The sequence below is a fragment of the Momordica charantia genome (genome assembly GCF_013281855.1).
Source record: "Momordica charantia cultivar OHB3-1 chromosome 2 unlocalized genomic scaffold, Mcharantia_2.0 BLBB01000002.1, whole genome shotgun sequence".
In the NCBI taxonomy this organism is placed as follows: Eukaryota; Viridiplantae; Streptophyta; class Magnoliopsida; order Cucurbitales; family Cucurbitaceae; genus Momordica; species Momordica charantia.
The window spans coordinates 17,440,552-17,464,687 of NW_028275160.1; the positions used below are offsets into that span (position 1 = coordinate 17,440,552).

The 24,136-nt window shown below is 43.8% G+C and overlaps 1 long non-coding RNA gene and 1 other non-coding gene across 2 annotated transcripts in view; both read left to right on the forward strand.

Annotated features, from left to right (window-relative positions):
* The first annotated feature begins 296 nt into the window (after window positions 1–296).
* LOC148212933 (uncharacterized) overlaps window positions 297–24,136 on the forward strand; it is a 29,447-nt gene continuing 5,607 nt past the window's right edge. The window contains exons 1-2 of the long non-coding RNA XR_015789423.1: window positions 297–928; window positions 1,016–1,073. This is a non-coding gene — a long non-coding RNA (uncharacterized LOC148212933). The remainder of the gene's footprint in view (window positions 929–1,015; window positions 1,074–24,136) is intronic.
* On the forward strand, window positions 7,523–7,629 carry LOC148212934 (small nucleolar RNA R71). Its single transcript, XR_015789508.1, has one exon. It is a non-coding gene; the product is annotated as a small nucleolar RNA R71 (small nucleolar RNA).

The following is a 24,136-nucleotide window of genomic DNA, read 5'->3' on the forward strand; positions in this document are numbered from 1 at the left end:
TTCGGAGGAGATTTTTAAATAAATCTTAAATCGAAGGACTTAGAAATTTAATTTTTCCCTTTTGGATGTTATTATTGGGTTTTAGATTTTAAGTTAATTATTTTTATTTCTGGTTGTTGTGAGTTTTATTTTAATTTATAATGTGTAAGTTTGGGCTTCTCATGTTGGGCCATTAGTTTTTTTTTTTTTTTTTGGGCCTCCTTTAAAACATGATAATTTAGTTATTGGATTTTCAACAAGGTTGTTAAAAACAAAATAAAGCAAAAGAAAATAGAATAAAATAAAGGAAAAACAAATCAAAACCCTAATCTCACGTATTATTCTCTCCCCCTCCCTCCAGCCACCACCTACACTCGATCTCCTTCTCTGACGTGGGTTTCGCTCCGGTGACCACGGACAGCAACGACCGATGACAATTCTCTCTCCGGTGAACCCGTAGCAGCAGCGACGGTGCAACCTCGCGTCCACGATCAGTTGCACGTCAAGAACACCCAACACTCGAACGGTAGTTGACGCGACCGATTCTGCAGCAGCAGCGACGACCCGAGCCCAGTTGCGATGGATGGAGCTTCACAGTTCTGCAACAGGTGGTAGCTCTGTGTTTACTAACTCAGGAGGGTCATAGCTACAGCGGTGGCTGGAGGTGTAGCGACGGACTGGAGATGCGGCGGCTTTTTTTTGCAGCGTTTCGGCATTTCGGTGTTAACCCACAACCCGTGGAAGCGTAGTTTGGGTGACTCGGACCTTTGCTTTAGCGTTCAGTAGCATCGTAGGTCGATTTAGAGAGTTTTCCCCTACTGTAAAACGCAAACAACAGCGTTTGTGGTGTTCGGTGATTACCCACATCCGTTCAAAACCCGATTTGCGTTACCCACGCCTTTTCGAGTTAAATCTATGTTACCCACACCTAAACGAAGTCAATTGTGCGGTAATGAACCCCTCGAACCCTCTTTAATATCGATTATAGGGACTGGAATGTTGATTTAACTTGCTATTTTTATGTTTTAATGCTTAGGTGTTGGAGCGAAAGAAGAATTAGGGCGTGGTTATGAGTAAGTAGCACCAAGGGGCAGGTGCGTGCGTTAATGAGTGTAATTGGAACGGTTTCATGCTGGATTTTATTATGTTAATGCATCTCATGTATTTATAAATCGTTATACGTGGTTTGTGAACTACCAATGGATATTGTTAGGTTGCATGTTGCTGTTCTTTTTGATATACATTATAAAAATGTATTACTTTTGATTGTTGGATACGATTGGAAAGTTTTTTATTAGTATGGTTGGAAGTGATTAACCTTTGATGTTTGAAAGCATGTTTGAGATGAGATGCATATGTTAGTTTATATTATCTAGTTTTATGTTTGCTTAGTTAGAAGAGGTTGGGTTATTGCTTTTGCTCTATACGATAAAAAGCATGCTGGAAAATTGTGTTGTGATTAGAAGTGTGAATGACTTGTAGATGCGTTGGAGGGCTTAGTTGGAGTTGTCTGAAGTGGTGGAACAGACTAGTTGTTTGTTATTCTGTTATTTGTCTTAAGTGAAAATGCAGACTAGTCATTTGGCTATTCAGAGTTCTTACTATTGGTGACTTGGGGAATTATTTGATAGAATCCTAGCAAAGGACTATGATTAGAATGTCTGGCCTATCGTGTAATGAAAAGTTGATAGACGAGTTTCATAGCCTCGTGGGTAATGGTTGAGGCAGTTACTGACTGGGCGTTTATGCTGAACGCACGCACTAAGCGTGGTAACAATTATATAGATGCAAGTGCACACCTGTTAGAGTAATATAAAATGGATGGAGTATCCAAGTATCGATCCTCAAGGACTTCTAAATAATTTCCAAACTCTAAAGTTTTAAAGAATAGTGAATGTTGAAATGAGTGATTCTTGTAAAATGGGAAGTGGTCACAAATAATGGTTTTGGATTTGGGATTTGGACTTATAATGATAAAACCTAGCCCGAATTACTTCAAGTTAGCCAACAAAGAATCAAGAACATGCTAAGGATAATATGCATTTTACTTTAGAAACCAACGACTACGCTTCTCACTTGACTTATGTCTAAGCAAGTTCAAAGTCCTAAGACATTCCCTAATATGTCTATTATGAGAGATATCTTAGTTTTAGGATGGAAATAGTCGCAACCTCGGGTTAAGGTCCTATGTCTAGGCTACTTAAGCGGAACCCTTATGTCTAAGGCGCTCCTCTCCTCGGTTTAACCACTCAACAATGCAAATAAGCAACCTTTTCAGTATTGACTTGTTAAGACATACAGTGGCCTTCTCTAAATCCTAACTTTTTGGGAAAACATGTTGAGCAATGAATGGAAAGTAAAAACACTACTTCTTAGCAACCCTTTTTAGACATAAAAGGCTAACTATCCATAACCGGGCTAGAGACGGGAATTTAGAAAGACATATTGAAGAAAATACAGCAAGTAAAATGGTTGAATGTGGAATGCATGTGTGAAAAACAAAAGTTAACTAACGGAGAGTTTTTATCGGGATTGAGAGCTTCGCCCTTCTCTTTCAAGCAAGGGGGAGTGTCACGTGCTCTTTCCTCCAAAAACACAACTCTCTTAACTAAAAATAAAGTAAAGGCAAAGGGAAGATAAGCAAAGTGCTGGATTTTTATATATTTGAATAAGTAGAAAATAACTAAGTACAAATGGAAACAAAACAAGCTCAATAAAGGAATGTAAAGTGCTCGGGATTTAAAAACCAAAAGTAACTAATGAAAGCAACTCAAAAGTACTTAGACAGCAACAAAGAAACACTAAAAATGATCAAGAGAAGGAAGCAAGGCTTGATGAATTTGGTGGAGAAGTTGCTGGAATTTATAGCTGTGCAGAATTGGTTAGGTAGGTCCTAAAACGATGGTGAATCACCCATTTCCAACTCTTTTGACTGACCAAATCGTGCTCAAACTGATAGTGGAACACTTCTTCTACACGTCTGCATCGGTTGGAACCACCAAAACGCATTGGAAGACGCGTTTCATTAAGGGCAAAGTTGGAAGAAACCAGTTTTTCTGCAGGCTTCCCAGGCGCATGGCGCCTCCCATGATGGTTTTTCCGTCTTTTTGCTTCTTTTGATTAATTTGCACTCCCAAATGGTTCTAAAATGTCATAAATACAATATAAGCCAACCACAAACCATAATATATGAATTTTGCATGAATTGGAACTCAAACGACCGAGAAAAATCCGAAACAAAGCTGAAACATTGTAAAAACAGCATCTAAAACCTTCTTTTTACGCATGTAAACAAGCGTAATCACACCCCCAAACTTAACTTTTTGCTTGTCCTCAAGCAAAACTTAGCAACTTTAATCAGCTTTCTAACACATGGACAAGGAATAGCAAAAGCAACCGAGATGTTCAATCATAAATTGTCTCAGGGAAAATATGTCAAAGCCTACCATTCTATTGCCTTTGTAAACTTAGTCACTATAAACCAAGTTTGAAATGATAAAAACTTTCTCTTTCAAAATCTTTTTTCTCTTTCAAAAACAAAAAACGTTTTCAAATACCCCTAAGGAATCTGCACACTCCCTCCTTACACTAAGACTTTTACATCTGACAGACCGGCTACTAGCCCCTGAGGTTTCCACACACTAACATCGGTTTCAACCACAGCTACTCGTAGAAAGACTTTGAACTAACAGCTAGGTCATAAAACGACGACAATGAGAAACACGAAGTCACTTATCACCATCTTTACTGCTATTTTCAAAGTCAACCCCCAACCTAAAACTAAATGGGTGTCTACAGTAGGACTCGGGAATCATAAATACATTTTCTTTAACTCTCATTGTTTTTACCACTCTTTTCTTTCTAACACAAGTCTTTTCCCCACTCTTATTTTCTCTCAGCAAGACTCTTTTTACTTTTTTGCAATTTTTTTTTTGTTTTTTTTTTTGTTTTGTGTTTTTTTTTTCAACACTTTCTTTTTTTAATAGCATTTGTTTTTCCAACTGACTCTTTTTCAAAAGAAAATAGCATGATTTTTCAAATATAAATAGCACCTTATCTTTCTGAAACAACGACTGACACAACGACTGTCCCCCCCAAACTTAAGAGAGACAGTGTCCTCACTGGGAAAAGACTTTTGCATCAGATGAAAAAAACTTAACAGTAAAAAGGACAAGGACTTCCTATATAGGGGCAAAGAAAAAGCTTAAAGTCTGTAAAGATCAAAAAGACATAAAAGAAAATGAGTTTATCACATAAACAAAGGAAATAGCTCAAAGCTTGGTCAGGCATAGAACAGAAAACTCAACAATCTCTTCTAATCATCATCGACATGAAATCACATGCACAGCACAGATACTTCAAAATAGGCATGTGAAAAGCTAAACTAAGGTTAAGTGAAGGCATACTTTAAGTGATCAGAAGATAAACGATACTAATTTATTCATGCTTCAACTAAGCTCAAAACATAATCAATACAAAAAAAACATGCGTAGTAATGCTAGAATATGCAAACTACGTCATTAACCAAAAGAATAAAACACAAAAAATAAATAGCAAAGAAAGAACCTCCCCTTCATGAAGTCGGAGGTTGTGGACTAGGATCAGTGTCAGTGCTGGGAGATGGATGACCAAGGATAGCAGCTAGCGCTGGAGGCCATGAAGGTAAAACTGCAAAATCCAATGAAGCCCTTAAGTTGTAGATATGTTGCACGACTTCTCGAACCTGATCTCGCAGCTGTTGGTTCTCCTCTCGAAGACGACGGATCTCCGATGTAGGAGACATCCCAGTACCTTCCCTTCTTTGTAACGCATGGGCGATAATACGCCGAATATTCTTCTCTTCCACAATTGGGGCATCTCTCTTAATTTGATCCTCAGGGAGCTGTACACCTTGTCGCAAGCATAAAGAAGTGACCAAACGTGGGTGATAAAGCTTACCACGTGTTTGGTGGGCACACTCATGGATACTAGTATTGATCAATTCTCCATAATTCACATCTATGCCCTTTAGCATGGCATAAACCAGCAGTGCCCTATCCTGAGTGACATGCTCATCATGCTCCGTTGGCAGAATTCTGTTTTTGACTATGTATAACCATCCTGCAGCAGCTAGGGAAACATCCTCGGGTTTTAGTCGTACCTTGCCATGAGTAGTCAAATCCCAAGTAGCCGAGGGCTTCCCAACACATGCTAGAGCCTCATCAAGCTGTGCTAGAGTCGGAGTCACTAACATCTTATTGCCCACAGCATCTCTGATATTCTCAATGTTAAAGGTGTAGTTGATCTGAGTGGCATCAAACCGTACTTCCTTCCCGCGCACTATGGCTATATGTGACTGAGGATGGACAGCAGCATAGAACTCTCTAACTAACTCCAAAGCCTCACATTGTATGGGCTGAATGAGTGGTCTCCACTCTTTGTCTCTAGCGGTCTCCCTCCAATCATCAGGCACATCTCCTAAAGTGAGATCGAATCCCAATTCTGTCATAATCTTACGGGATTTCATTAATGAAGTTCGAGTGGCTAAATTTGCCGCGTTCCATTTCGTCTCGACCTCCTCTCCCTCAGACAAGTCTAGTTCAATTGTATCAACTGGCCCAGGTGCCACTACCTTCTTCTTAGCTTCAGCTGCTTTAGCTTTCGCAGCTCTCGTTTTAGGTTCATTCACGGGCACTGTTGGCTTCTTAGCCTGAACTGCACGACGTTTTAAACTTTTTCTCTCCCGCCTCTTGTATTGGAACATTTCCCTTATCGTCTGCGTGTCCTCAAGATCTTCTTCGCTGGTAGGTTCTTGAGTACTATTCTCCCCAACCTTGGATCTACCTGTATCGCACCCAAGCGGGTTAACTGTATTAGAAGGAATAGTGTGAGCATCCCTTACCCCTGGTAGAGTGGCCATCGGTGTGACATACTCATCCGTTGCCAACGGAGTAGATCCAGTCGCCCCAGTAGGCAACTCTTGGTGACTACAAAACGCTCCTTCTGTAGGTGTATCCAATGGGGAAGGTTCCTGAGTATCTGTTCTCACCACTTCATTCGCGGTATCCTCTGTTTCCGGCATATTTGAACAATGTCCTCGTGAAACCAGTAGAAAATCATCATTACCATCTTCCGGTGTAATAATCAATGGAGATGAATAAAACTGCTCCTCGTCCCTGTTCTCCATAGATGAATCCTTAGGCGTCAGACGCCTACTACTCCCATCTTCCTCAATTTCTGGGTCTATCATCAGAATGGTAAAACTGCCAGGATCATTACATTTCATGGGTAGCGGGCTGCCTACAGCTTCACTACTACATTTTGTCATGGCTACCAGTTCATGCTCTCCTATTTTTTTCTTCCTAGAAACTATATCTTTCAAAAACTTAGCATAATTTGGCATCTGTTCTAGAGCATCTACTAATGGTATATTTATATGCAGTTGTTTTAAAATATCTAAAAATTTTCTAAACTGGGAATCATTATTTTTCTTAACTAATCTTTGTGGAAACGGGGGAGTAGGGGTAAAAGAAGGCTGTACCTGTGGAGGAACACTCGGGGTGTCCTCATTACCTTTTCTAATATTTTCTTTTTCTGGTGTTGTTGGATTTTCTGGTATCTTTACAATTGGTTCAGTGGACGGAATCTGTACATATGTTATTGGCATTGTTGGTCCATCATATGCCAGTCCACTCCTAAGAGTGACAGCTTTGCACTGTTCTTTCCCTTCTCGTTTTGGTAATTCAGTATGGCCTGGAAAAGAACCTTGTGGTCTATTCTTCAATTCATTGGCGAGCTGTCCCAATTGGGTCTCGAAATTCCTCATTGATGCCGCTTGGGATTGTATCACTGCGTCGGTTCGGGCCATGTACTCCTTCATCATATTCTCAAGATTTGAGTTGTTATTTTGAACTGGTGGAGTCTGTGTTCTCTGATTGTACTGCTGTTGCGGTGGTGGGATGTATTGCTGTGTAGGTGGAGCATAGGGCTGCTTGTTCTGTTGGCTCTGCCCTTGATTAAAACCGCTCGAACCTCCTTGTCCTCCCCATGAGAAATTAGGGTGGTGCCTCCAACCTGGGTTGTAGGTGTTCGAATATGGGTTAAAGTTCCTATTGTTCCCATGTCCTACATAAAAAACAGAAGCAGGGTTATGTGGACAATTATCATAAATATGGTTTTCACTGCAAAATGAACAAATGAGATCGTTGACTTGGCAAACAGGGGCAGGAGTGCAATAATCCGACTGCACAGGTTGTATCGGCGTGGCTAATGGATTTTTTATTCCCAATGCATCTCTTTCACCCTCTGGTTCATTGTAACCATCTCTTTTTGCATCGAGGTCGCAATGTCCAGAGCCAAAACTCCAGCTGGATCTTGCTTCTTTGGTGCTGCCCTAGATCTTTGCGAACACCATAGTTCGTTGTGTGAAGCTAAGTCATTTAGGATGTCAACTATCTCGTTGAATGTCTTCTTTGTAAAGGCTCCGTTGGCAGCATTGTTTAGCATCATCTTAGTAGGATGATCTAAACCTCTAAAGAAATGTTCTATCTGGATGCATGCCGGCAAGCCATGGTTCAGACATTTCCTGATTAGTTCTTTAAATCTCTCCCACGCCTCGTGAACAGGTTCACGATCATACTGTCTAAAGGAGATGATCTCCTCTCTGATATCAGCGTGGCGAGTAGGTGGGAAGAATTTTGCTAAGAACTTCTCCACTAACGACCCCCATGTGGTGATGGATCCCGGTGGAAATGCATTGAGCCATGCTCTAGCTTGGTCCTTCAAAGAAAATGGAAAAAGTGTTAGTCTCAGAGCATCGTCTGTTATACCAGGTAATCGAAATGCATTTGCAATTTGAATGAATGATTTCAGATGATCATGTGGATCCTCATGTTCCTGCCCTCCAAAATGTCCAATTGAGTGCAACATTTGGAACATCATTGGTTTAAGCTCAAAGTTTGCGTGGGCTGGAATAGGGTTGACTATCCCTGAATCAAAGTTCTGAAAAGCCGTGGCGGCATATTCTCGCATTGCCACGTCTCGGTTGTCCGCCATCTGGATATGGTTGAATTCATCATTTCTTGCATGATCCCTCATATTACCGTTAACAGCAGGTGGATCAACCGGATCACGAGGTGGAATATCTGCCATTGATGTGCTCGTACTCTCTACCTCACTTTCAGGACTGATTTCACCTTCTCTCTCTTTTTGCTTTTTTAGTTGTTTCCGAAGTCTTTGCTCTTTTCGAGTTTTTCGAAGGGTCCGCTCAATCTCAGGGTCAAGGGGTAGAAGAAAAGATATTGTGCTCATGCACTTTAACTTACCCTTGTGAGATAAACGACCAAAAATATAGAACAAAAACGGTGGATGGAAATTACACCCAACAACAATTCACAAAAATAAAAACTAAAAGAATTTGAAAATAATTTTAAAACTAAAGTCCCCGGCAGCGGCGCCAAAAACTTGACTGGGCGTTTATGCTGAACGCACGCACTAAGCGTGGTTATGAGTAAGTAGCACCAAGGGGCAGGTGCGTGCGTTAATGAGTGTAATTGGAACGGTTTCATGCTGGATTTTATTATGTTAATGCATCTCATGTATTTATAAATCGTTATACGTGGTTTGTGAACTACCAATGGATATTGTTAGGTTGCATGTTGCTGTTCTTTTTGATATACATTATAAAAATGTATTACTTTTGATTGTTGGATATGATTGGAAAGTTTTTTATTAGTATGGTTGGAAGTGATTAACCTTTGATGTTTGAAACCATGTTTGAGATGAGATGCATATGTTAGTTTATATTATCTAGTTTTATGTTTGCTTAGTTAGAAGAGGTTGGGTTATTGCTTTTGCTCTATACGATAAAAAGCATGCTGGAAAATTGTGTTGTGATTAGAAGTGTGAATGACTTGTAGATGCGTTGGAGGGCTTAGTTGGAGTTGTCTGAAGTGGTGGAACAGACTAGTTGTTTGTTATTCTGTTATTTGTCTTAAGTGAAAATGCAGACTAGTCATTTGGCTATTCAGAGTTCTTACTATTGGTGACTTGGGGAATTATTTGATAGAATCCTAGCAAAGGACTATGATTAGAATGTCTGGCCTATCGTGTAATGAAAAGTTGATAGACGAGTTTCATAGCCTCGTGGGTAATGGTTGAGGCAGTTACTGACTGGGCGTTTATGCTGAACGCACGCACTAAGCGTGGTAACAATTATATAGATGCAAGTGCACACCTGTTAGAGTAATATAAAATGGATGGAGTATCCAAGTATCGATCCTCAAGGACTTCTAAATAATTTCCAAACTCTAAAGTTTTAAAGAATAGTGAATGTTGAAATGAGTGATTCTTGTAAAATGGGAAGTGGTCACAAATAATGGTTTTGGATTTGGGATTTGGACTTATAATGATAAAACCTAGCCCGAATTACTTCAAGTTAGCCAACAAAGAATCAAGGACATGCTAAGGATAATATGCATTTTACTTTAGAAACCAACGACTACGCTTCTCACTTGACTTATGTCTAAGCAAGTTCAAAGTCCTAAGACATTCCCTAATATGTCTATTATGAGAGATATCTTAGTTTTAGGATGGAAATAGTCGCAACCTCGGGTTAAGGTCCTATGTCTAGGCTACTTAAGCGGAACCCTTATGTCTAAGGCGCTCCTCTCCTCGGTTTAACCACTCAACAATGCAAATAAGTAACCTTTTCAGTATTGACTTGTTAAGACTTACAGTGGCCTTCTCTAAATCCTAACTTTTTGGGAAAACATGTTGAGCAATGAATGGAAAGTAAAAACACTACTTCTTAGCAACCCTTTTTAGACATAAAAGGCTAACTATCCATAACCGGGCTAGAGACGGGAATTTAGAAAGACATATTGAAGAAAATACAGCAAGTAAAATGGTTGAATGTGGAATGCATGTGTGAAAAACAAAAGTTAACTAACGGAGAGTTTTTATCGGGATTGAGAGCTTCGCCCTTCTCTTTCAAGCAAGGGGGAGTGTCACGTGCTCTTTCCTCCAAAAACACAACTCTCTTAACTAAAAATAAAGTAAAGGCAAAGGGAAGATAAGCAAAGTGCTGGATTTTTATATATTTGAATAAGTAGAAAATAACTAAGTACAAATGGAAACAAAACAAGCTCAATAAAGGAATGTAAAGTGCTCGGGATTTAAAAACCAAAAGTAACTAATGAAAGCAACTCAAAAGTACTTAGAAAGCAACAAAGAAACACTAAAAATGATCAAGAGAAGGAAGCAAGGTTTGATGAATTTGGTGGAGAAGTTGCTGGAATTTATAGCTGTGCAGAATTGGTTAGGTAGGTCCTAAAACGATGGTGAATCACCCATTTCCAACTCTTTTGACTGACCAAATCGTGCTCAAGCTGATAGTGGAACACTTCTTCTACACGTAGGCATCGGTTAGAACCACCAAAACGCATTGGAAGACGCGTTTCATTAAGGGCAAAGTTGGAAGAAAACCAGTTTTTCTGCAGGCTTCCCAGGCGCCTGGCGCCTCCCATGATGGTTTTTCCGTCTTTTTGCTTCTTTTGATTAATTTGCACTCCCAAATGGTTCTAAAATGTCATAAATACAATATAAGCCAACCACAAACCATAATATATGAATTTTGCATGAATTGGAACTCAAACGACCGAGAAAAATCCGAAACAAAGCTGAAACATTGTAAAAACAGCATCTAAAACCTTCTTTTTACGCATGTAAACAAGCGTAATCAGTTACGTCACTACTGGGTGTCGAGGCTTCGGGAGAAAAAGGTCGGGGGTCGGCAAGCCAGTCTCTGTAGAGATGAGTGTCAAGACTCCGGGTACAAAAGGTCGGGGGTCGACATGATGAGTCTATTTTGATAATAGTATTGGGTCTTGACGTGGTGGCGGTGAAGGACCAATACATTGAGTAGTCGTCTAGACCTTGTGGATAAATGTCAAGAGTTCCTGTCGGGTCGAGTTCTATAAATAGAAACTCCTGTCTTAAATTCAAGGTACGCAAACCTAGACATACTCGATAGATCTGATTGGAATTAACTTGCTCGTCGGAGTGCTAACCTTGTTTTGCAGGTTCCTCTAGTGTTAAGGGTGGTCGTTCGACAGCTAAGATAAGATCTTTTCGATCACTCTGACTATCATTTTTCCGAGGTTGGCAAATCTGAGCTCAAACATTTGGCGCCGTCTCTGGTGATGACATTTCTTCAAGTCAGTCCCATTTATGCAGTTTGAGCTAGTGGCCCAAACCCGCACTCAACAGTCACGTTCTTAGCTCTCGCCAATTCGTTCTCCAAGGGAGGATGCCACCACTCTCAACGCTCATCCTCGTTGCACGTACTCTCAGGTGGCAAGAACCCCAGTTACTGAGCATCAGCCCTCAGCAGGTGTGGTCAAGGAGAATGGAGGTCAGCCTATCACGACCGATCCCATAGTGGCTCGAGACCTCAACCTCACTTCAGACCAGTTTCCACCACTCTAGCTTCAGAGGAACAGTCTGGCACCATGTGTTCCTCGTCTTCGCAGCTGGGGGAGCACGGGTGTGCATTCCGGGGTAAATGCTGACGTAGGTGTAGATCCCGTCGTAGTAGCAAATGTAATCGTCGAGCTGACAGAGGTCAAGACGTAGTTAGAAGCAGTTAAGGAGGGAAGCGAAGTGTCAGACTCTCCTGCCTCCAGCGGTCCAGCCAGGGAAGAGAGGCCGATGCACCATACCAGAAGGACGGAGTATCAGTTCTAGTATGCCAGGGAGACCTGAGTTGAAGTGTCCTCGCGAAGGCTTGAATACCCAGGGTTGTGTGGTACCCTCAGCAAGACGACCAAAAGAAAAACCGACGCCCAAGAATTCTACTGCCTAGGACCTATCAGACATCGGTCAGTAGCTACAACTCCTGCAAGGGTCGAGGCGATGGACCATCGAGATGTCGGTGGATGACACTTGAGGATTAGGAGTACTAGGTCGACTTACCAAGGGAAACAAGCCTAGAAGTAGATGACCGGCAGAGGTCCTCCAAGAATGATCACTCATTCCGATCTGTGTTGGACCTTCTTCGAAATCAGTTTCAGAAGGAGATAAAAGACCTCAAACAGCAATGCAGACCCTTGGATTTGCATCGCACGATCGAGCAGGAAAAGTCGCCTCTCTCCCAAGCGATCCTGGACGTGCCCATCCCGTCGAGGTTCAGAGTCCCAGTCATGAGCTCGTATAATGGGTCTGGAGATCCAGTCTCGTATGTAGAGGTGTTCGAAGGAAAGATGGATTTTTTGGCCACAAGCGATGCTATAAAATGCTGAGCGTTTCATATCGCACTGGAAGGCACGACAAGAGTATGGTACTGACAGATGAAGCCGAGGTCAATCGACAGTTATCAGTAGTTGAGGAGGCTATTCATCAACCAATTTTCAGCCAGGCAATTATTGAAGTTGCTGCCTTCTCGCCACGGGACAATAAAGCAACGGGACAATGAGTCCCTTACGGAGTACATCGCTCGGTTCATGGACGAGCATGTTAAGGTGGTAAGTTGCACCGATGACATCGCCATGATGTACTTCACGACAGGGTTGAAAGACAGAAACCTGATAATCGAGTTCGGAAGTCGCCCATCGGCCTCTCTAAACGAAATGCTGGCCCGAGCTCGCCAATATATTGATGGCCTGGAGCTGCGGAGGGCCAATGGAGCCACGCGAAGCAGCCACAGTAGAGATCAGGACCATAAGTCTCCACCCTCCAAGAAGCGGCAGTGATGATCGAAGTTCACTCGGCGAGCCGATGACGACAAGAATAGAGGCCGGTGTGATGAAAAGGTCCCTTCAGATCGTCGTGGGCCAAAGTTGGACAAGTTTACTCCGCTGAATGCCTCGATTGCTGAGACCTACGCGGCAGTCGAAGGCACCGAGTTGGAGGCACTGTTCGTCGCCCCGGAAAAGCTCCGTCGACCTTCAGGAAAATGAGACAAGCGACTCTACTGCCGATTCCATAAGGATCATGGCCACGACACCTCCCGTTGCTTCCATCTAAAGGAGCAAGTCGAGGATTTGAAGAAATATGTCGGCTGCAAAGAACAAGCTGAACAAGAGGGATCAGCTCGGGAAGAGAAGCGAGAAAGGTCGCAACTACCCAGACGAAAAAGAAGGTTGCCCTGCAGTTACAAATACCATTCACAGGGGTCCGAGCGGAGAACAATCAGGGCATAAGAGAAAAGCTCGAGTTAGGGAAGCAGTAAATGAGGTCTGTACCTCGTACCCAAAGGAGTCCATGATGCCGATCTTATTTGACTAACAGGACGGTGAAGGGGTGCATATGCCCCATAACGTCGCTTTGGTAATCTCCCCCTGATAAATCATGTAAACTTAAGAAGAGTTCTTGTTGTTGGCGGGGCGTCGGCCAATATATTGTCCTTATCGACCTACATTGCTCTGAGATGGGAGAGAAGGCACTTGAAGCATAGCCCAACGCCCTTAGTTGGATTTGCAGGGGAGTCAGTTAGTGCGGAAGGATGCATCTCGGTACCTATAACCATTGGCGAAGAAGAGCACCAAGTAACCAAAGTGATCGAGTTCGTCGTAATAGACCGAACCTCGGCATACATCGCCATTCTTGGCCGACCTCTGATTCACGACATTAAGGCGGTCCCCTCTACTTATCTTCCGGTTTTGAAGTATCCTACTCCGATCGGAATTGTGACGGTCCGAGGCGAGCAAAGAACCTCGAGAGAATGCTATGCTGCTGCCATGAAAGGGACAGCCACTTGCGCAGCCATCATGGAATTTGAAACAACCGCACCACCACATGACGACGAGGTAGAGCTCAACCGTGGCATACCAGCAGAGAAGCTTGAACTTGTCCCCTTGCTGGGGCCGGATAGACAGGTCAGCATCGGCAGCAGGCTGGGGGCCGAAGCAAAGGAAAAGCTCGTCGAATTTTGGAAGGCAACTCCAATGTGTTTGCATGGTCCCATGACGACATACCAGGTATTGACCCAAACACGATGGTGCATAGGCTTAATGTAGATCCTAATTATAGGCCTGTAAGGCAAAAATATCGGCTTGTCGACGGCGAGTGAAGTAATAGAATTTGTAAGGAGGTGGAACAATTATTACGAGCTAATTTCATAAGAGAAGTTCATTACCCCGCGTGGCTTTCCAATGTTGTTTTAGTTAAAAATTCTAACGGCAAGTGACGCGTCTGTATTGACTTTACGAGCCTCAATAAGGCGTGTCTAAATGATAGTTTTCCCCTCCCTCGGAGAGATTAGCTCGTCGACGAGACCGCAAGGCATGAGCTACTCTCTTTCATGGACGCCTACTCTAGATACAACTAGATCCGGATTCATGCACCCGACCAAGAGCACACTTCGTTTGTCACCGCCAAGGGTTGTATTGTTATAACGTCATGCCCTTTGGTCTGAAGAACGCTGGAGTGACCTACCGGCGAATGGTCAACATGATGTTCGCCAAGCAGATCGGTCACAACATGGAGGTATATATGGATGATATGTTGGTAAAGAGGAAGCAGACGAGCTCGCATTTAGCCAACCTAGCAGAGGCCTTCGGTGTACTCCGAATGTATCAGATGAAGTTCAACCCGAGTAAGTGGGTTTTTTGGGTTTCTTTGGGAAAATTCCTCGGATTCATGGTCAACGAACGTGGAATTGAAGCCAATCCATACAAGATAAGGGTAGTCCTCGAGATGGAAGCGTCGAGGAATGTCAAGCAACTTCAGAGGTTGAATGGTCGTTTGGCAGCTCTGAATCGCTTTGTGTCTCGCTCCACCGACAAGTGCCATCATTCTTCCATACATTAAGGAAAAAGGGTCGGTTTGAATGGACCGACGATTGCGAAGCGGCAGTTCAGCAGCTAAAGCAGTACATCAGCACGGCCCCATTGTTGTCCAAGCCACTACCTAGCGACGTTCTCTACTTATACTTGGAAAGTGCGGTGAGCTCGGTCCTTATAAGAGAAGCAGAAGAGCGGCAGAACCCTGTTTATTACACAAGTAAGTCAATGACCGAGGCCGAGGCTCGTTACCCCTGTGTTGAGAAGCTGGCTCTAGCATTGGTGATGTCGGCGCGTCGTCTGCAACCGTACTTCCAGGTTTATAAGATAGTGGTTTTGACAAACTTCGTTCTGAGGTAAATTTTCTACAAGCCCGAAACGTCTGGTCGGCTAATGAAGTGGGCCCTAGAGCTTAGTGAGTATGACATCGCTTTCAAGCCAAGGACAACATTAAAAGGTCAGGCAGCCGCAGATTTTTTTGCCAAGCTGACTCCTGCCAGGCTGGGCGCCGACGTCTGCTACCAATGGACGTTTTACGTAGATGGCTCGTCCAACGAGAAGGGCTGTGGGGCAGGCATGCTGCTCCTCGGCCCCGGTGATCTTCGGTTCGAGTATGCACTCCGGTTCAACTTTTGAGCTTTGAATAATGAAGCCGAGTACGAGGCGTTGATAAACGGGCTGTGGGTTGCAAGGGGAATGGGCGTGAAGCGTCTTTTGATCCTCAACGATTCGCAACTGATCGTCAATCAGGTGACTGAGGAGTACCAAGCGAAGGATACTCGTATGGAAACGTATCTGGCCAAAGCAAGGAAGCTGCTTGCCCAGCTCGAAGACTATATGATTCGACAAGTGCCGAGGTCAGAAAACTATAACGCTCACGCACTGTCGTACTTAGCCTCGGCCTATGAAATCGAGCTACCGAGAACGGTGCCAGTAGAGCTGCTCGGTGAGTCGTCCATCGACCAACCAGAAATAATGGTGGTCCAGTCAGCTCAGCCCACGTGGATGGATCCGATCAAAAGTTTTCTAACGAGTGGTTTAACTTCGACAGATCCGTGCCAGGCTAGGAAGCTCCGACGTCAAGGGACTCACTACGTAATACAAGAGGGCAAGCTCTACAAGAGCGGCTACTCTCTACCGTTGCTGCGTTGTCCTGACCCAGACGAGACGAGGTAGGTTATTTGCGAGGATCACGAAGGAGTCTACATAAATGACGGTGGAGCTCGGTCTATGGCTGCAAAGATCTTTCGACAAGGCTACTATTGGCAGACGATTGACCGCGACACCAAGGAGTTCGCAAAGGAGTGTGACAAGTGCCAACGCTTCACGAACGTCCTGCGGCAACCCCCAGAGATGCTGACATCGATCTCAAGTCCTTGTCCTGTCGCTCAGTGGGGGCTAGATCAGATCGGTCCACTACCAAAGGCGAAAGGGCAGCTAAAATATGTCGTGGTGGTAGTAGACTATATCACAAAGTACGTAGAGACTGAACCCCTGCGTCCATTACCAATGAGAAGGTGGTTACTTTTGTGTGGAAGAGCATAGTATGTCAGATCGGCATACCGTACGCCCTCATTATCAACAATGGCAAATAGTTTGATAGTGCCCAATTTATTTAGTTCTGTCAACAGCTCAGCATACGTCACTTCAGCATGTCCCCAGCTCATCCGAGGTCAAACAGGCAAGTTGAAGCTGTTAACAAGATTATCAAATGCGGCTTGAAGATAAAGCTTAAGTCCCTGAAGGGTCGGTGGGTAGAAGAGCTACCAGAAGTACTGTGGTCCTACCAAACTACGTCGCGCCGATCTACAGGCGAGACCCTGTACGGCCTAGCTTTCGGGTCGGAAGCTGTCATTCTCGTGGAGATCGACATGTTAACGCTCCGAGTTGTAAATTTTGACGAGCAGGCCAACAGTGAAGCTCTCCGCCTGAATCTTGACCTGCTCGAGGATAAAATGTCTCACTCCCAACTGAGGCGAGCAGAATACCATAACCGTATGGCTCGGTACTACAATGCCAGGGTCAGAGTCTGAACGTTCAAGCCCGGATACCTCGTCCTCAAGAAGGTAATGCAGCATGTCGGAGCCCTGGAACCGAATTGGGAAGGTTCGTATAGAGTCTTGAAAGTAATTCGTTCTAGAGCCTATCTACTGTCCGACCTGAATGGGAGACAACTTCCCTATCCGTGAAACGCTGAACATTTACGAATGTATCATCAGTAGGGCGAAAGAGAAAATTGTATAATCCGACGTGTAAAATTCCATTTATTAATGAAAGTCGATCTCCAATGACTTGTACGAAATTTGAATATATTAGTTAGTGTCGTCTACTACTACCGAGCTATGTCAAATGGGGGCCAAGGAAGATTACATGGTATGACCTATGCTAGACCATAACGAGAAAGATCGTCACATTTTCCGAACCATGGAAGCACTGGTCAGCTCGTAAGAAGGGGGATCCTCGAGGTATTCGCGACGTTAGACACCCTGAGCTCTATAGAATCAGGGATGAGTTACATCTTACGAAGCTCGGCTACCCTACCTACCGAGCAGGTTGAGGGGGGAAACTCGACTACCGAACCAACAGGGGGATTTCCTGAGGTGGAAGCTAGGTTAGGATTTCCCGATGTGGAGGCTACGTTAGGGTTTACCGAGCTAGGGTCTAGAGTGGGATTTCCCGAGGTAGAAGCTAAGTTTGGTTGTAACGTCCCCAAAAAAAAATCACTACAAGGAATGGGGTATTGTTGCCATAACTAATCACCATTTTTTTTTCTTTTCATTAATGGAACATAAGACGGAGGAAAAAACCTGTGGGGTGTCAGTCACAACAAAAAGAACACCTGGAAACTCGGATTGACCTCAATGGCTAGCAACCCAAATAAGAAAAAGGACTGGATCCTAGAAAACCCGCAATTTGTCTCAGTGGCTAAAACCAATTAAAGAAAGTTACAATTATCTGCTTCCACAATTCAACAACTCAACCTGGTTTTAAACAATAATAATGAGTCCGGGCAGTTAACAGCTCGGTAAAGAACAAGTATGAAATAAAAAGAAAAGAACAAAAACAAAAACAAAAAAGAAAACGCCCCGTGAGTCAACAAACTCTGACACCGCTGGCACTAAGTTTCTAACGCGAAGGGCAAGGAAATCCCAGTCCAACTATCCTAAACAAAACATAACTAGTGGTCCCTCCTCGGTCAAGCCTTCTCCATGTCATCACCACAGCCGAGGGTCCTGTTCACACCTGAAACCAACAACATAGAGGGGGGTGAGTATATAATATACTCCGTAAGTAGCCCTTACCAAACAGACACCAAACAGCATACTCACAATCACATCGGCATCCTACACAACAATCTAAGTAATAAGCATCAAGGGCTAATAACAGTAAAGTGACCTCTCGACACTCCAACCAACGTCGGAACTATCGTGGCTTTGATTTGCACGACCCGCTAGCTCCTAACCCTTTCAACATACAACTCCTACCAAACCCTGAGTTAGTACTCCAAGGCTAACCCTTCGAGGCGCATCGGTCCTTGACATTTATCCCCAAGATACGATAACCCTCCATAGAGCTTGGCGTTCGACCTTGCTATTGATTCCCAAGGTCTTGGGTTATACACCGGTCCTTGACATTTATTCCCAAGGTACCGACATCTGATCAACGTATTGGTTCTTGGCCTCCACCCCGTATAAAATCAAGGCTAGTCTCAATTAGACTCATCGTGCCGACCCCCGACCCTTTGTACCCGGAGCCTCGACACTCATCTCAACCAAAAATGGTGTATCGACCCCCGACCTTTTGTACCCGGAGCCTCGACACCCCATAGAGACGTATCAGACCCCGACTCTTTACTCACGGGGCTTAACCCTCATTCAACATCCTACCCGAGCCATACAACACCGACGAACCCACCCTGGCTTCCAACAAGGGTTCCAACTCACAATGACCCATCCTGCTTGTCACAGCAACCTACACATTAAGGAAGACCCAATATCCCTACGACTAGACCATAGTAACCACAACCAGACTTCTCATAATGTCAGGGATCCTACTCACACGTCTAGCACATCACACCAACGTTTTACCATACGACAGATGCAACAAGCCCATCAACAACAACAAACAAGTATAATGCACGCCTGAATTACATGGTTTATTCTAAACGAAACCAAGCAACCTGTACAAATCACTCAACTAGGGATGACCTCATGAAACTGTCCAACATACTCAGAAACACCGACACAACAGTCATACTCAGAAACATAGACTTCCACAGATGCTTCACAAAATTTTAGTCAGCACAACTACAAGTTCAGCAACAATGGGCAATATTCAGTCATAACCAAATCTAACGTCGACAATTATAATAGAATCCATTCTTCTAGAATTATCTTAACGAACAAAAGACAGCCAGAATCAACAGTAACAGACATTCACATCTAGATTAACGCTGACAATAACACAAAGACCTATCCAAGGAATTTAGCACACATTCCATCACACACGCCCCCCCCCCCCGATACTACTTACACACTACTAGGCTTCCAAAGCACGCGTCGATTCAACACCTAAACACCAAGGGAAAAAAATGCAATTAAAATAGAAGTTTCAGCCATCAAACTAGTTCTAAGGTGCTATAAATGCTTCGTTACCGCCAGAAACGATTTCATTCAGGTGCAGGTAGCTCCAATCCTAGTCGACGGGGCGTGGGTTGCGTAGATCGGGCTATTATCAGGCGTGGGTAGTCGCCAAAAACTATAAAACCCCGCTGTTCGAAAATCCCCGCTGTCACCGCCGCATCTACTACCCCCACTGTCACGAACGGCAACACTCAATCGTCACCGCCGCACGCTGCTAGCACGAACGGAGTCGCCGCAAGTCGCTGCCACGAACGGACGCCGCCGCTGCACACCCCGTTGTTCGAACACACCGCCGCACCAACGCCGCACGTCGCCCACTGTTCTCGAACACACCGCCGTGCCCGTTGCCGTGAAATGGAGTCGTCGCTGCGCCTGCCGTCGTGGACTGGGTCGTCGTGCCGTTGCTGGTTGTGGTCGTCGGAGGAAGGCTTGCCGGCTATGGTCGTGAGGCAGCCCTAGTGGAGGGAAAGGCTAACACGTGAAGATGGGGAAAAAAAAGGCTAGGGTTTTTCTTTCTTTTTTTTTCTTTTCTTTGTAACTCTTTGTTTTAATTTCCAAATAGTTAGGGTTTTGGGCATTCCACACAAGGCCCCTTCTTTGGATAAGTTTTGGGCTTCTAATAAAGCCCACTTAAATAAAAATTGAATGAAAGAAAACAGGACCCATGGACTTCAAAAGATTACGAATGCAGACCTCACCTCCCTATACTTAATTAGTTCTACTAATAGAATTAAGCAAATGACCCAACAACCCAGGCAAGTGCCACGGCAACACGCTCACAGTCAACAACCATTAAATACATACATAAAACCAATAACTCACAACAATTACTACAGTAGTTCAAAAGAACTGACACAGAGCAATTAGATAAATTTAAAATTATCTCTAAGAAGAAACCCCCGGGACTTGAGGGTAACCTGACCTGAGTACGTAGGGTCGGACCTGAGTAACGCGGGGCGTTACATTGGGTCCCCTAGGACACTATCTGAACCTGAAGAGCTAGTCGACCCCGACGATGAATCGACCTAAAAAGCCAAGCTGATCTTCAGTGATGTCCATAACGATGTCTCTTCCGAACCCGATAACACGCCGCATTTTTAGGGTGTGTCTAAGTTCCTGTCGGGTCCAATTTCTATAAATACAAACTCCTGTCTTAAATGCAAGGTACACAAACCTAGACATACTCGGCGAGTTAGATCAGATTCGAACTAACTTGCTCGTCGGAGTGCTAACCTTGTTTTGCAGGTTCCTCAAGTGCTCTGAGAGGTTTTTCGGTAGGTCAGAGAAGATCTTTCTGATCACTTCGACCTATCCTTCTTCCGAGCTTCCCAAATCGGAGGTCAAACACACCCAAAATTTCAAACAACCTAGTTGGGACACGTTATTAAAACCTCATATTTCAGCCAACATCAACAAAATAAAATAACTACATTTTGCTCAACATGTCCATCAACGAAACTTTATTGACTCTAAAAGTTCCAATATCACAACCAAAATAACTAAACATATCCAGGGTTCTCAAAAGAATAACGAACCGACACCTTAAAACATCCTTAACAAAAAAAAACAAACTTAAAGAAATTAACTTGCTGAACAAATAACAAATCTATCAAAAAGAATCAACTCCGCTATCCTACCTAAAATAAAGTGACGCAGCTCTATATGGTGTTTCTAGTTAAGTCTCCTTCTCGCCATCACCATTCCTGTGTGTGACCTCGTTACCTACAAAATCTAGAGGGAAACGTCATGCTAACAAGTCATCGTGCTTTATTTAATATAAACTCAACTAAACATTGAATCTACATGCAAAAACCCAATCCTCACAACACGAATCACTAGTTCTCTTTCCTATTTTTCCAAGTCTTACTCCTTCGAGTCGTATCGACCCCTAACCACCTACCCAGAGCCTCGAAACTTCTCTATGGCGCTTGGCGTTCGACCCTTAACCATTTACCCAAGGCCTCGAACTGTTGCATCGACCCTTGACCATCTCTTCAAGACCTCGATGACTTTGCAACATATTGGTCCTCCTCCTTTCCTCTCAAGGCCCCAATACGTGCCTTACCTCTAAGACTCATCGCATCGACCCTCGACCATTTACCCGAAGCCTCGACACTCATCTTTGTCCAAAGTTGACGTATTGACCCCCGACCATTTACCCGAAGCCTCGATACCCAACTAGTGACGTATCAGCCCTCTGGCCCTAATACTCACCCATTCTCTTCATAACATAACCAAACTCTCACCAAGGTCCTGCATGCTTCTAAGCCATGACCCATGCATCAATCATCTCATTATAGTCCAGTATGCAATAAACACAAACCATACGTAAATATCAATCAACCATCGACAACATATATATTACACAAGAGAGGCACAACCAATCAACATAACAAACAACATAATCAATATCTCATCTAGAACTATACGAATAGTAACATAGTATAAACAACCATAAACAAGCACACAAAAGTTTCATACATAGAAGAACAGACATCCCTAAAAGTAAGGACTATTTACACAAATGTCCTAAAACAAAAGGAGTACGATCTCGATGTTAGTAACCAATTAGAAGCACTTAAATATAATTGAAACCGAGTTCAAGTGAGTTGCTACATACTAACTCACACTAAAACAACTTGTGTTAGGAGTGGATAAACACCGAGGAGATTCGTGCTCCCAAAATAGACTTCGAATGGCCTTAGGCCTTCTGTTCTGATGTCAAAAAGTGATGGGTAATGCTGGTTTGGGTCCGATTAGTGGTGGATCGTGGATCAACGCCAAACCAATGCCAAAGAAGGTGGGTAACTCGAAACTGATTTTTTTTGGGCGTGGGTAAAGGTCGATATCGCAGGAATGAAGAAAACGCCACAAAACCCGAGCTGTTTGTGGTCTTCGGAATACCCACGACAGTGGGTCGCCGGAGAAGCAGAAATGTTGAAACAGAATCACTAGAACTGCCGCAATCCGCCGTTGCCACTGCTCAAATGCGTCTTCGGACGGAACCGTGCTTAGATCTGGTACTGTGGGGGAATAAGCAATGTCGTGGGACACCTGAAACGCGAGTCACCACTGCTAGAAGGGGAGAATACGCCGGGAGAGGGAAAATCGCACGATCTGCTGATACTACAGAATGGAAGAGTCCCGTCGCTACACAAGAGAAGAACGGTGCTGTGGTGGGCTGGGTCACGCGGATCTGCTGTCGCCACTGCTAGTTTAAGGAGACGCCGCCACTACTTGTTCGAAGAGATGCCACTGCTGTTGGTTCGAGGAACGCCGGCTCGCTGCTGCTACGGGTTCGCCGGATGGAGAAGCACCACCAGTCGTCGCTGTTGCCGTCGCCGGAGAGAGGGGAGGGGCTCGACGGAAAAATAGAGGGGGAGGGGCTGACGGTTGGGGGTGGGTTTGGAGAAGAAGAAGAAGAAGGGGGTTTAGGGTTTTTATTTTCTTTTTGTTTTCTTCTTTTTACCAAAAAGAAAATAATTCTATCTTAGTAGTGTCTTCTCCAGGTTTCGTGAACTTCTGAAGGAGTGCGAGCTTTTTGACATGAGATTCGTAGGCAAGTCCTACACTTGGATAAACAAAAGAGAAATGAGCCTGCGGTGAAGGAAAGACTTGATAGAAGTGTGTACAATCCACAATTTTATCAGTTTTTCCCTTTCATGCTCGCTGCACTAAAGCCTTTGTTGGTACACTAGTAGAAACATGGTCTTTCATGACAATTGTGAATAGTAGAAAACTTGGGAGGAAAAAAAACTATCATAAATGACTGGGGCACGTTTTTTGTGGGAAAAAGTGGAACTTTTCGGATTTTTAAAGTTTTATGACAGTTAAAAATTGTCACAAAAACCGAATTTTAGATGATAGTGGAAAAATGTCACGAAACAGTAGATACGAGTTTTTGGTGGGAAAAAACAGCCTGTGTATTCTGGAATGGACAGATTTCAATTCTATCTCATCAGGTACTCAACAGCTTCCTAAAGTACACTGACTTGTCCCTCAGTCGAAACACTAATGCACTCCTCGAGATATGCATGAGGCCCTAGAGAGTAGCCCGCCCAACTCCACTTACTCTCATAACCTCGATTCCTTTTTCTGAAACCTATATTTCACATTCACTGGGGACCCCCTCCAGCTTGCATCATCCAGTTTGATTTTGCATCATAGGTAAGGCAAAACGCTTTCTTTTAAGAATGCATCTGGTTCCATCTTTCATTCGTTAGTTAACCCATCTTTCTTTCTAAAAGTGATTGTAGTAATTCTGGTTTTATAGGACTTGGAATGGCTCTCTCATATTGAGAAATTCTGTCCAGTGACATTTGATCACAGAATCCATTGACAGCAGCATAAATGACTAGAAGTTGTTTTTCAATTGGAAGTGGTGCATATTGTCATTGTTTCGGTACTTCTGTAAGCCTAGCACCTCTATTGAATAATGCTTGAGTCATAGCATCAAGGTCTGACCCAAATTGAGCAAAGGCGGCCACTTCGCGATATTGTGTCAATTCCAGTTTTGAACTACCGCAAACTTGTTTCATAACTTTCAACTGAGCGGCAGACTCGACGCGACTGGCCAAGAAGCAGCCAGCTGACTGCCCCCTTCCATTCGGCCTTTCTTCGCTGTTTGAATAAGGTCTTAGTATGTATGGTCATTCTAGGCGGGTAGCAATAAGTCGCTGGTTGAAGTTTGGATCCACTCGAAAGATTCTTGTTATTGCTTCAACCCATATTCCCCAAAAAGTGGATCTCGCAAAA